The 12,505-nt window shown below is 39.5% G+C and overlaps 1 long non-coding RNA gene across 2 annotated transcripts in view; it reads left to right on the plus strand.

Moving 5' to 3' along the window:
- LOC102475518 (uncharacterized) overlaps positions 1 to 12,505 on the plus strand; it is a 47,425-nt gene that overhangs the window by 22,413 nt on the left and 12,507 nt on the right. For both annotated transcript variants that reach the window (XR_335043.3, XR_003549904.1), the window contains exon 5: positions 5,519 to 5,668. This is a non-coding gene — a long non-coding RNA (uncharacterized LOC102475518). The remainder of the gene's footprint in view (positions 1 to 5,518; positions 5,669 to 12,505) is intronic.

A 12,505-nucleotide genomic window follows, 5' to 3' on the forward strand; every position in this document is an offset into this window, starting at 1 on the left:
TGGGCCCTGCCTCAGTTTCTTCCCAGTCCAGGCCCTGCCTTAGAATGGGAGACAGCATCCTTACCAGCTTGTGTTGCCTGCATGGCCTCATCATTTAGGTTTATTTTTTCAGTTTTTAAATTAATACATGCTACAGTCAGCAAACATATAGTCATATTTTCATAAAAAATTATGTATAAAATGTTCATAGTTACACTATTCGTAATAGCCTCATAAACAATCTGAATGCCCATCAGCTGTAGCATGGAAAAATTGTGATCCTTCTACATAATGTGATGCTACACAACAAGGAGAATGAATGAACCAAAGGTATGAGCAACATAGATGACTCTCTCAAGCATCAGGGTGAGAAAAAAGAATGCATCAGGTACTAATGAGAACCACTATATAATTCAATTTACATGAAGTTCAAAATCAGACAAAGTGGGAACCGGCAGTTAGCGTAATGGCTATGTCGCTGGACTCCCACGTAGTCAACCGCGGTTCGCGTCCTGGACCCGGTGGCTTAAAACTCACGCCGGGCGCATGTGCGTGCGTGCCCAAGATCCTGAGAGGAGAATGGAGGAGAAGGGATTGTGGCGTGACCATCCCCCCTGGGGGGTGATTTCTCGCTTTCTGTCTCTATGTCTCTCTCTGTCTGTCTGGCAAGTGCACGCGCCCTATAGTGAAAATCTCTCAAAAAAAAAAAAATCAGACAAAGTGAATCTGTGATGTTGAAGTCTGGGCAAGTTTACCTTCTGTGTGTGGAGGGGTGATAATAGTGACTAACAGGGGGACACAGAGCAACACTTAAAAAAAAAAAGAACCTTTGCCATAGAGCACATGTACTTGCTAGAGACACACAGAGAGAGGGAAAGTGAGAAAGCAGCCCCCATGGGGGAAGGCAGCACCTCAATCCCTTCTCCTCTATACTCCTCTCGGGATTTTGCCCATACATGCACATGCACCCAGTGTGGTTTTGTTTTTGTTTTTTTTCAAAGAGAGATTTTTTGCTACAGGGCATGTGCACTTACCAGAGAGACAGAAAGAAAGAAATCACCGCCTCCCCGCCCCCAGGTGAGATGTCCATGCTGCTAATCCCTTCTCCATTCTTCTCTTGGGATTTGGGGCATACATAAACACACATTCCCTGTGTGAATTTTAAACTGCCAGGTCTGCGACTCGAACCGTAGTCGACTATGTGGGGGTCCATCGACGTAAGCATTATGCCATCTGTTGGTTCTGCGCCTAGTGTGTTTTTCAAGCTACCAAGTTTGGGACTCGAACCACACAATTGGCCATGTGGGGTCCTACTGTCTTAAACACCTTGCCACACAGCTTGCCCCATGAGAGCAATTCTGGTGGTGATATTCTATTCCTTGATCTGGGTACTGATTACATAGGAGCACTGATTTTTTTTTTTAATTCATTGAGCTATAAATAAACTTACATAGTTTTCTGCGTGCATGTTATACTTAAAATTGTATTAAAGGTGCAGTCATCATGGCACAAGTGGTAGAGTGTCTCTGCACAAGGCCAGGGCCGCTTGGGAGGTCAAGGTTCAGTTCTGGCACCAACCTAAACAGGCCACATGTGGTAGTGTGCATCTGTAATCCCAGCCAACTAGGAGACTTGGATAGAGGGCTGCAATGTAGTAAGACTCTTTCTCTTTCTTTCTTTCTTTTTTTTTTATTTGCTAGAGGGTGCATACACTAACTAGAGAGAGATAGACAGAGAAAGAGAAAGTGAGAAAGTTCCTCCCATGGGGATGGCCACACCATTCTCCTCCATTTCTGTTTTCAGTATGTTGAGCATATACACACGTGTCGGATGTGTGTGTGTTTCTCAAGCTGCCAAGTCTGGGACTCAAAACCATATAGTCAGACATCACATGTGGGATCCAGCTGTCTTAACTACTGTGCTACCAGGTGGCCCAACACCCTTTCAAAAACACCCATCTCTCTCCCTCCTCCTTTCATACTCTCTCTCTCATATTAAAAATAGAAAAAGAAAGAAAGAAATTTACTGAAATTAGCAACACATGTTTCTTGTAGGAAGTCTAGCAAATAGGAAATATATAGTATTAAAGAATAGTTTTCAGGATCACAGCAGTCGCTAGACTCCCACATGGTCCACTGCAGTTCTGAGTCCTGGACCCAGTGGTTTCAAACTCACACCAGGTATGTGTACATATATGCCTAAAATCCCAAGAGGAGACTGGAGGAGAAGGGATTGCAGTGTGGCCATCTCTCCAGGGGAGTGATTTCTCACTTTCTGCCTGTCTATCTCTCCTGCTAGTGCATGTGCCCTATAACAAACAAACAAACAAACAAACAAAAGAATTGTTTTCAAAATTATGACTAAATAATGATAAAAAATGAACACATATCAAAGATTGTGTTTATCTCATTAGTTAATGAGAGAATCACCAAGATATTATAGCAGTTCACATGGATTTGATTTACAGAGATTTATATTAGCTACCAGACTAAATTTGTTTGCCTTGACATGAACAAGAATCATTTATATAGCTATAGACATGAAACATTTACATTAGCATCAACCTGCATGTTAATCTCTTTGTCTAAAATATTTGTAAAATAGTCTATTCAAAGACTAATCAAAACTGAGGGTGTGGTGGCGCCCGCCCTATGGCACAGACTAATCAAAAATGATAAAAGAAATAAGTTAGTCAGGACATAGACTACATTTCAAAGACTTTCATAGTTTTTTCTTACAATAGAGTTAAATCAAAATAAGCTGTAGTCCTTCTATTCAAGGGTAACCTATAAATATATACTTTTATACCATGTTTTTAAATGTCATATTGGAATTGCCTCCTATCCCTAGCAAAATGTACTTAACTAAAATTAAAATTTTAAAATGAACTCTTCTCATATTGAGTACAGATTTTTTCCCTTTTTTCCTAGAAAACCTCTGGCCTCTGTCTTCTCATTTTTCTTCTCTTCTCTTCTCTTCTCTTCTCTTCTCTTCTCTTCTCTTCTCTTCTCTCTTCTCTTCTCTTCTCTTCTCTCTCTTCTTCTCTCTCTTCTCTTCTCTCTCTTTTCTTCTCTCTTTTTTCTTTTCTTTTTTTCTTTCAGCTCCTCCTGCCTCAGCCTCCCAGCTGGAACTATCATGCCTGGCTCTTTTTTTCAAACAGGGTCCCACTACATTGCCTAGGCCAGCCTAAAGCTTGTCCTCCTGCCTCTGCCTCCCCTATTCACTGGAATTATAGGTAAACACCACTGCATACAGCCCTTCAGGTTGAACTGGTAATCAAACCTAGACCTCCCATGTGACCCAAGCCTGAAGAATATAGTATACTGAATCAACATATATGACTTTTTTTGGGGGTGGGTGGGTGGGGAGTATAGGATGCATGCACTCATCAGAGAAACAGAGAGACGGAAAGTGAGAAAGCACCCCCCCCCCGACTCTCCAGGGAGATGACCATGCCACAATCCCTTCTCCTCCAATCTCCTCTTGACATTTTGAGCACACATGCACACGCTCCTGGCATGTTTTTCAAGCCACCAGGTCTGGGACTCTGTGCAGTCAGTCATGTGAGATCCAGCTGCTCGATCCACCACACCAACGGCCAGTCTGACTTTTATTTATTTATTTTTAAAAGGAGTATTTAATTTCATTTATTATTATTTTTATTAGCTATAGGGCACATGTGCTCACTAGAAAGAGACAGAGACAGAGTGAGGAAAAGTGAGAAAGCAAGCCACCAGGTATGGGAGTCTAGCATCCCCACCACGGCACCACCTGCTGATCCCCTGACTTTTATATTTCAATGATAATGCATGGATGAGAGGGAGAGAGAAAGGGAGAGAGAGAAGCTCCTTGACATGATTTCATCAGGCTGCAATCTGCTCTCCCAGACTGTCAGCTCCTCAGCATCCTGGGCACCCAGCAAGTTTTCAAGCTGACCCAGGGATCCAAACCCTTGGTTTAGATGGGCCCCGGCCTTGCCCATCTGTGAGTGAAGGAAGACTATAAAAGCCACACCCTGCCCCACAGCTCCCTCCTTCAGACCTTCCTGTGGATGCTGTCACCTGTGGGGAAGGACTGATCACAGGGGTCATGTGGTCAGTAATCAGTATTTAGTCTAAAACTCTGTTATTTTAGCTTATTATATAAAAAAAGTATATTCATGATATAAGTTTATGCTCAGTAAGTGAATACAGAGAAGCTGCTACAGTAGTTGGGCAATAATTTTTAAGACTCGATATATTTTGCCATATACTATAGGAATACTTTAAAGCTCACAGCTAGGCTGGAGGGTGGGAAGAAGGAAAAATCTTTCTAGGCTTCTTGCATATTCCAGGAATTACTCCCATAAGGTTTGTGGGATTATAATATATGTCCATATTCCAGGAATTACTCCCATAAGGTTTGTAGGATTATAATATATGTTTCCAGTCTTATAGCTACCTACCGTCTACCACCTTCTCTTCTTTTACTTTTGGACTTCAAGCAAAAACTTTCTTGGGGGCAGTTTTTTCCCCTAAGAAAAAAGTGTAGGTTGGCATAGCAAGTCATAAAAATATCAGGGTCAAACCAAATCTAACAGCCAGCTCTGTGACCTAATGGCTAAGCGATCCAGGTTCCACATGGCCAACTGCAGTTGAAATCCCAGTTCTAGTGGCTTGAAAAACATTGGGTGTGTGCGCATGTGCCCCAAATCCCAACAATATGAAGAAATGGAGAAGGGATGGCAGCGTGACCGCTCCCCACTGTGGGTGCTTTCTCCCTTTGTCCTTCTGTCTCTTTGGCGAGTGCATATGTCCTCTAGAAAATGAAAATAAAAATACAAATATAAGACAAGAGGTTTTTCTGCACTGACTGCTTCATCTGTATTATTGGGTTGTTGGAAAAGTAATGACATATTTTTTCTATGTTATTCTCTACAAAAATGCATCATGCCAGCAATTCAATAGATTAGAAATTCTTTGAGGAAACTTTTAGGACACAACTCACACCCAACTTTCTCCATAGGATTTTTTATGTTGACATATATTTTCTGATCTGTTTTGTCAGCCTTGACTTGTTCTGTAAACCATATGCATTCATCCATGAGACCTTTCTCATTCAATTATTCAACACAATTTATTTTATTTATTTTTTGAGGGAGACATTTTTGTTATAAGAGCACATGCACTCTCTGGAGAGAGAGAGAGAAATCATACACCATTCTCCTCTGTTCTTTTCTCAGGATTTTGGGCACACATGCACATGCACTTGGCATGAGTTTCAAGCCGCCAGTTCCAGGACTCAAACCATTGTCAGCCATGTGGGAGTCCCGTGCCTTAACCACTACACCACCTGCTGGTCCTGACAAATTTATTATTTGCCTACTAAGTGCCAAGCATGGTGGTGTACTAGGCCTGAAGTAAGTGGTGAGCAAAAAGACTTATTTTTGTGCTGGAGTTACAGAAAGTATGGTTACCATATAAGATATAAAATAAAACCGTATCTGTAGAATGAACATCGTCCTAATGTCAGGCCACTTATTGTTTTGTCTTATTGATAGGTGAACTCTTCTCAACCAAGTAAGATGCTCCGGTGCTGAGGACCTACTAGGCGCCCAGTAGGGACAGCTCAATGGAAACATTAGCACCTCACCTCTGCACAGACCCTGCATTCCTTCTAATTCTTCAACTACTTAAGAATCTACAGAGGAGTAAGTAACAAGTGACTGAGAGACACAAAATAACTTGTTAGTGATCTTTTTACATTTTATATTACCACCAATAGGTGGCACCATTCATTATTTTATTTTATGTTGTTAGGTGCCCTAAATTGTGTTTATGGTGTTTGTTCAATAGATGTTTATTGAGCTCCTGCTATTTGGAAACTGCTCAGCTGGCCGTCACTAACAGAGTAAAAAATCAAGTACTACAGATATGCTTTATCATACTTCCCTTTCCTGGGATACCCTACATGGTACATATTTCCCCTTTCTGATTTCATCTCTATTTTTTTAAACATTTTATTATTTTTAATTATTTATTTAACTTTATTTATTCATTCATTTATTTTTATTTTGACCAGAGAGACACACAGAGAGAGAGAGAGAGAAGGTGAGAAAGCAAGCCACCAGGTCCAGGATTTGAACTGTGGTCAGCCATGTGGGAGCATCCAGCACCTTAACCACCACGCCACCCGCTGGTCCCATCATCTCTATTTTTTTAAAAATAGCATCCAAATCTTGTATTACAACTCAGAAATGTCTCTTTTTTCCTTTCCATTTATTTATTTTTACATTTTTCCACAAACATTTACTTTACATATCAAAAAATTTTTGCTCATACTCCATAGTTCTTGACAGTTAATAAACAACTTTCACAATTTCAGAATACTGAATTTTAAAGATATTGTTCAAAATAGTTCTTATCATTTTGTTTGTGACTCTATAACAACAGAGACAGCATGGTTTTAAATATTTTTAGAAAATATTTACATGTCAACTACTCAAATCGTTGAAAAGCAAATGCTCAGCACACAAGTCACACATAAACCTTCTCAATTCAGCCCACCTACCAACTATTCTGTGATATACCATCTGCTAGCAAAGATCAGTCTCTTCTTTCTTCAAAGTCTTTCCCAATATAATCCTCTGGTGTAGCTGCTCTTTTGCAATCTCTACTGATTACAATGCTGGGCTGGAAAAATTCAGGTTATTTTATGTTATAAATTCTTTCATATATCTTCTCTAAGTCTCTCTGCCAGGCAGAACTATTTATGGTGACAGGCCATCTTTCTAAGAGTTTCTGTTGACTTATTTGAGTTCCACCTTAGTTCTATAGTTTTCTGATTACTCTTCAGGTATAACATTCCCTGTCTGATAATGAGTATTTCCAGTTTCTGATTCAATGCAACAAGCATTATTGAACTTGTGCAAATAACCTTTCTGCCACAAAATAAGAATACTCCCAAATATTTCCAATTCAACAGGGGTTAGGAAAGAAGAAAAGTTTATGTTTCCATTTAAAGAAACAAACAAGAAAAATATGTTAACAAATTGCTGAACCTATCAACAACTCAAAAGAAAGTAAAATGTTTAAATTGGGAAAACAAAGCATAGTAAAAAAAAAAGAAAGAAATCAGGAATATTTTACTCAAAAGTCATAAAATTCTATTTTGCTAGTTCATTCCTATGTTCAAACTCTCTTCTGTTGAACATGCAGTGGTTACTGTGGTCTGAACTTTCCGTTTAAATCTGAAAGTTAACATTCAACATTATTATTGATATTTTTTTGTCCCTATCATTAAATTAGTCATTTTCTTGGTTGCTTTTTGTTCTCTTATTTCTGTGTGTCTTTAGTTTTCCTGCTAGAGCACTCCTTTCAGAACTTCTTGAATAGTGGATCTGCTATTGGCAAATTCTTTCAGGTCTTTGTTTATCTGAGAATGATTTTATCCTTTCTTTCCATATGAAAGATAATCTTGCCGGGTATAGTATTCTTGGTTGAAACTGTTTTTCACTTAACACTTGGAATATATTTTCCCATTCTTTCCTTGCTCACATTATTTCTGATGAGAGACCTGAGGTTAACCTGATAGGATAGCCTTTATAAGTAACCTGACGTTTCTCTCCTGCCAATTTTAATATCTTGTCTTTGTCTGTAGATTTGGACAGTCTGGCTATGATGTGTCTTGGAGAAGATCTTCTTGGGTTGATTCTATTAGAGGCCCTTTGTATTTCCTGGGTTTGGATATCTGAATGCCTCTCTACATTTGGAAAGTTTTCTTCCAAGATTTTATGGAATAGATTATCAATGCTATTATTAGTTTCCTCACCTTCTGGGATACCAATTATCCAGATGTGTGGGTGCTTAATGCTGTCTAGTATTTCTTGTATAGTATTCTCATTTTGGGGGGTTATCTTCACAGCTTTTTTTTTTTTTTGGTTGTTTTTTCTAGATCAGAGGTTTTTGCCTTACACATCCGAGATTCGATTTTCTGCATGGACTAATTTGCTTTTAATACTTTGGAGAAAGGTTTTGTTTTCCTAAATGGCAGCCTTCATCTCTAATAGCTCCGTTTGATTCTTTTTTAAGATATGTATTTCCTCTTTTAGATCATGGAAGAACTTCAACACCTCCTGGAACCCGTTGTCTCTTTTTCCTGCATCTTCTGGAGTTCATTATCTCTCAGCTCTTGCATCGTGTTTAGTTTTGTCACTATGAATGTTCTGAATTCTTTATCAGACATTTCCATGAGTTCTACTGTACTGTCTATGGATGATTAGAGATTGTTCATTTCCCTTAGGGGAGAGATATTTTCTTGATTTCTCATGTTCCTTGTGCCTCTGAGGTTGTTTTTGACCATTCTGTGACAAAACCTATTCTCCACTGTGCTTTGCAATGTGCTTGTCTGAATATTTTGGGAGCCCAGGAGATGGAACTTAGAGCATAACTTCCCTGAACACACCAGGACACACCTCAGCTTTAAAATGGCTTCTTGTCTGAATATTTTGGGAGCCTAGGAGATGGAGTTTAGAGCATAGCTTCTCTAAGCACGCCAGGACATACCTCTCAAAAAATATTGAGTTATAACTCAAAAGCATGTTTTAAAATTTTGCCTGTATATGTTTGGAATACAAACATATATAGGCAAAAGGGGAAGAAGGATACAAAGTTAAATAAAAAGCAAATCAGAAAAAAATCTGGATTTTGAGGGGAGCGGGATCTATCAGCAGAGTTTAATACAAGTTGACTTTCTAATTAACACAATTTATCACTTTTCAATGAAGGAAACTTTCTTTCCTTCTGGAAGGTAACAGAGATGTGATCCAGGCAGAACAGAATTTCAACAGCCTCCAAGGCTGCACAGCTCCATCTGGAAACAATAAAGATTTCATTCTTCTAAGTTTGTTTCAGGAGTGTGTCTCGGAGATGACCTAAGGTTGCATACTGTAGAGCACTTACCTACTGAAGAGGTTTCCACTTGAATGAAATTTAGAAAGTCTCTAAGGCCCCAGCAGAACTCCTCTGAAGTCTCCTTTCAGTAGAAGGCCTCTCTTCTCTTCCTAATAACAACGCCTTCTCCACTGGCTGAAAGCAGTAAAGTGGTTATAATAAAGAATAATGGAGGGAGAGCAGTGGGGAAATGGAACTGAAGTATGTGTATCAACCATGTAATAGTCACTAGTTTACTCACATACTGATCAGAGAAAAGGGACCTTTGACCATGTCAGACGTGGTACTCTGAGGCAATCCCATATGGGAACGTTCCTGGTTCAAATATGGAGACCTCCCTGAATATGGTAGGCAAGTGTCTGCCCTTGATCTGGGACTAGCTGAGGCTTGTGATAGATTGCAGCATCAGGACCCTGTTGCAGGTACTCTTTCTCTCTCTCTCTCTCTTGCTCTCTCGCTCTCTTGCTCTCAACTCTCTTAGAAGAGATCATTGAATAAAAAAGTTTTAAAGATACACATTAAGTACAGTGGTTGTTTCTGGAGAAAGGAAAAAGAATGGGAGGAGGCCCAAATAAATTAGATAGATAGATAGATAGATAGATAGATAGATAGATAGACAGACAGAACAGAACAAGAAAGGGGCCTTAAAGAAATTGATGAGGATAGGGTACCATGGACTGAGGAGTGTGATTAATTCAACCTCTTGCATTTGAAGCTTAAAAAACAGAAAATAAAAAAAAAAGAATGTCTGGTTAAAATTCCAAATCCAGAGACCAGCAGTTAGCGTAATGGCTCTGTCGCTGGATTCCCACGTCATCGACTGCGGTTCAAGTCCCGGACCCAGTGGCTTAAACTCATGCCAGGCACGTGTGCGTGCGCGCCCAAGATTTCAAAAGGAGAATGGAGGAGAAAGGACTGCGGCGTGGCCATCCCCCCTGGGGGGTGATTTCTTGCTTTCTATCTCTCTGTCTGTCTCTGTCTGTCTGGCGAGCGCATGCACCCTATAGCAAAAACCTCTTCAAAAATAAAAATTCCAAATCCACTACTCAGTAACATTTTGTAAGTTAGCTAACCTCTCTCAGCTTATCAACTGTAAAGTTAAGCTAATTTTGGGACTTTCTACATGGGATTGTTGTGAGAATGAATTGAGTCTGAATGTATAGATTGTGTAGAAGACTACCAGGCAGGGGCCGGCAGGTGGCATGGTGGTTAGGGGCTCTGGACTCCCACATGGTCAATCGTAGTTTGAGTCCCAGACCTTGCAGCTTACCTTATCACTTTCCTTCTATCTCTTGCTTTGGCCCTCTCTGGTCAAATTAAAATAAATAAATAAAGATAAATAAAATAATTCTTTTTTAAAAAAAAAAAAAAGAAGAGCACTAGGTACATAGTAAGAATAAAGCAGAGTAATCCACACAAAATGCTTAGTGCAGTGCCTGGCCCATAGTGTCCAATACATAGTTAACTGGCTGTGGACCATAGTCATCACCAACGTGATTATCATCGTTTCCTCACATGGCAAACTCCATTCCTTTAGTCACTTATAGAGAGATGTCTGGAGACAGATTTGTGTAATGGAAAGACAGTGTTTCGTCTACCCTAATTCTCCCTTCATCGTTTCCTTTTGAGTGGTCTTAGGGAAGTGACTTTTTTCTTTTACTTTTTTTTGAGAGGTTTTTTTTTTTTTTTTTTTTTTGTTTTTTGTTTTTTTTTTTTTTTTTTTAAGAGACACTTAAAAATCCCCAGAAAGACAGAGAGACAGAAAGCAAAAAATCACTCCCCAGGGGGATGGCCACGCTGCAATCCCTTCTCCATACTCCTCTCAGGATCTTGGGCACACACATACCTGTGCCCGGCGTGAGTTTAAGCCACCAGGTCCAGGACTGGAACTGCAGTCGACTACATGGGAGTTCAGCGACATAGCCATTACACCAACTTCTGGTCCTGAAAAGTGACTTCTTTCAGCATCGGTTTCCACAAAGAAACCTTTACCTGCCATTGGCATTAAATCTCACCTTTGGCATGTTATTCCTTTGAAGGCTCTAATGTTGGAATCCAACACTTGCTGTGTGTAATTATGATGGGACCCAAAGCAAAGGCAACAACTGACCCTCAAGGAAGTCACATTTCTTCTGATGAAATAGCCAGAGCCAATAGGCATTTTGTGCCTATACCTAATGAGCCCCATCCAGTACAGCTACACATGTAGCCTTTATGTGGGACCATTGGTAGTCATCAGTGCCATGTGGAATTACAGATCCAAACCAAGATGAGATAATCACCCATCATCTCAGAGATTCCACTTGTCTTGTTCTGACTTTTGGTTTTCTATTTTGTGTCAGAGTTACCCAGCATTTGCTTTGTATCAGGTGCTATATTGTTTCACATGTATTCTCCTATTTAATCCTCACAGCATTCCTGTTATGTTATATAGCAACTGTTCTTCTCCATTTTATGGATAATGAAACTGAGGCACAGGGTTGTTGAATAATTAGCCCCAGGTTACACAACAAAGGACTTTGTGTACCTTATAGCACTTAAACCTTCTGACTATCAATGATGTAGTTTATTGCATATCGCCATTACACAGATTACTCTCAAATAGATCTGAGCCAGCTGTGCACCCAAAACAGATCTTCCAGTGGCATTCAAAAGCAAAAATAGGCCTCCCCTCCTCTGCCCTAACTTTATTCTATTCTGTTGTTAAGGATACTGAGGTTTTCTTGGACCAGTTGTTCTCAAAATGGTCTAGGTACCAGCAGCAGCATTATCATCCGAGAACTCTTTAGACATGTCGGTTCTTTCTTTATTTATTTCTGAAACTTTTTAAAAATTAATTTACATTCATTTCCTAAGCATCATCACAGCATACAAAATATGATTTCCCATCCAGAATATACTGCATAGTGGCCTAATCATGTATGTTACCCTCAATAATTTTCCATTTCTAGTTACATATGTGTGTATGTGTGTGTGTGTGTGTGTGTGTGTGTATACATATATATACACTATATACATTCTACCCCTATTTCTGACCTTCTGCCCTTTCCCACCCTCTTCCCACACTATCTCTGGTGTCTACAGTTGTCTTCCATTCCTTTTTCCCTCACATTTTATTGATTACACAATTTCTTAAATAATGTAACTACTTTCAATAGCAAGTTCCGCTGGTAATTTCAAGAAAAGCAGTTTGAACTTTAATAAATCAAAGAAATGCTAAGGAACTTTGCTTAAAACTTAAAGCCAGGAAACAGGTTAGGATTTTGTTCAAATAGTAGGTACATGAACATATCGACAGCTCAAGACAGGACAAAAATCCTTAAAACCGGAAAACGAAGCCTAGAAGAAAATCAGCAATGTTTAAGTCAAAAGTCATAAAATGCTATTTCACCAGTTCAATCTCATGTACTTAATCTATTCTCTGTTGTGGTTCGATCTTCCTGATTGAATTCTGGGATATAATATTCAACTCCAGACTTGTCCCTATGATTAAGTTGGCCACTTTCTTAGTTTTTAAACTCTTATTTCTGTGTGTCTATATTTAATTTTCCTGGTATAGAACTCCCTTGAGAACTTCTTGGAGATCTGGTCTGGTG

The sequence above is a fragment of the Tupaia chinensis genome, unplaced genomic scaffold (assembly GCF_000334495.1).
Source record: "Tupaia chinensis unplaced genomic scaffold, TupChi_1.0 Scaffold000322_1, whole genome shotgun sequence".
Taxonomy (NCBI): domain Eukaryota; kingdom Metazoa; phylum Chordata; class Mammalia; order Scandentia; family Tupaiidae; genus Tupaia; species Tupaia belangeri.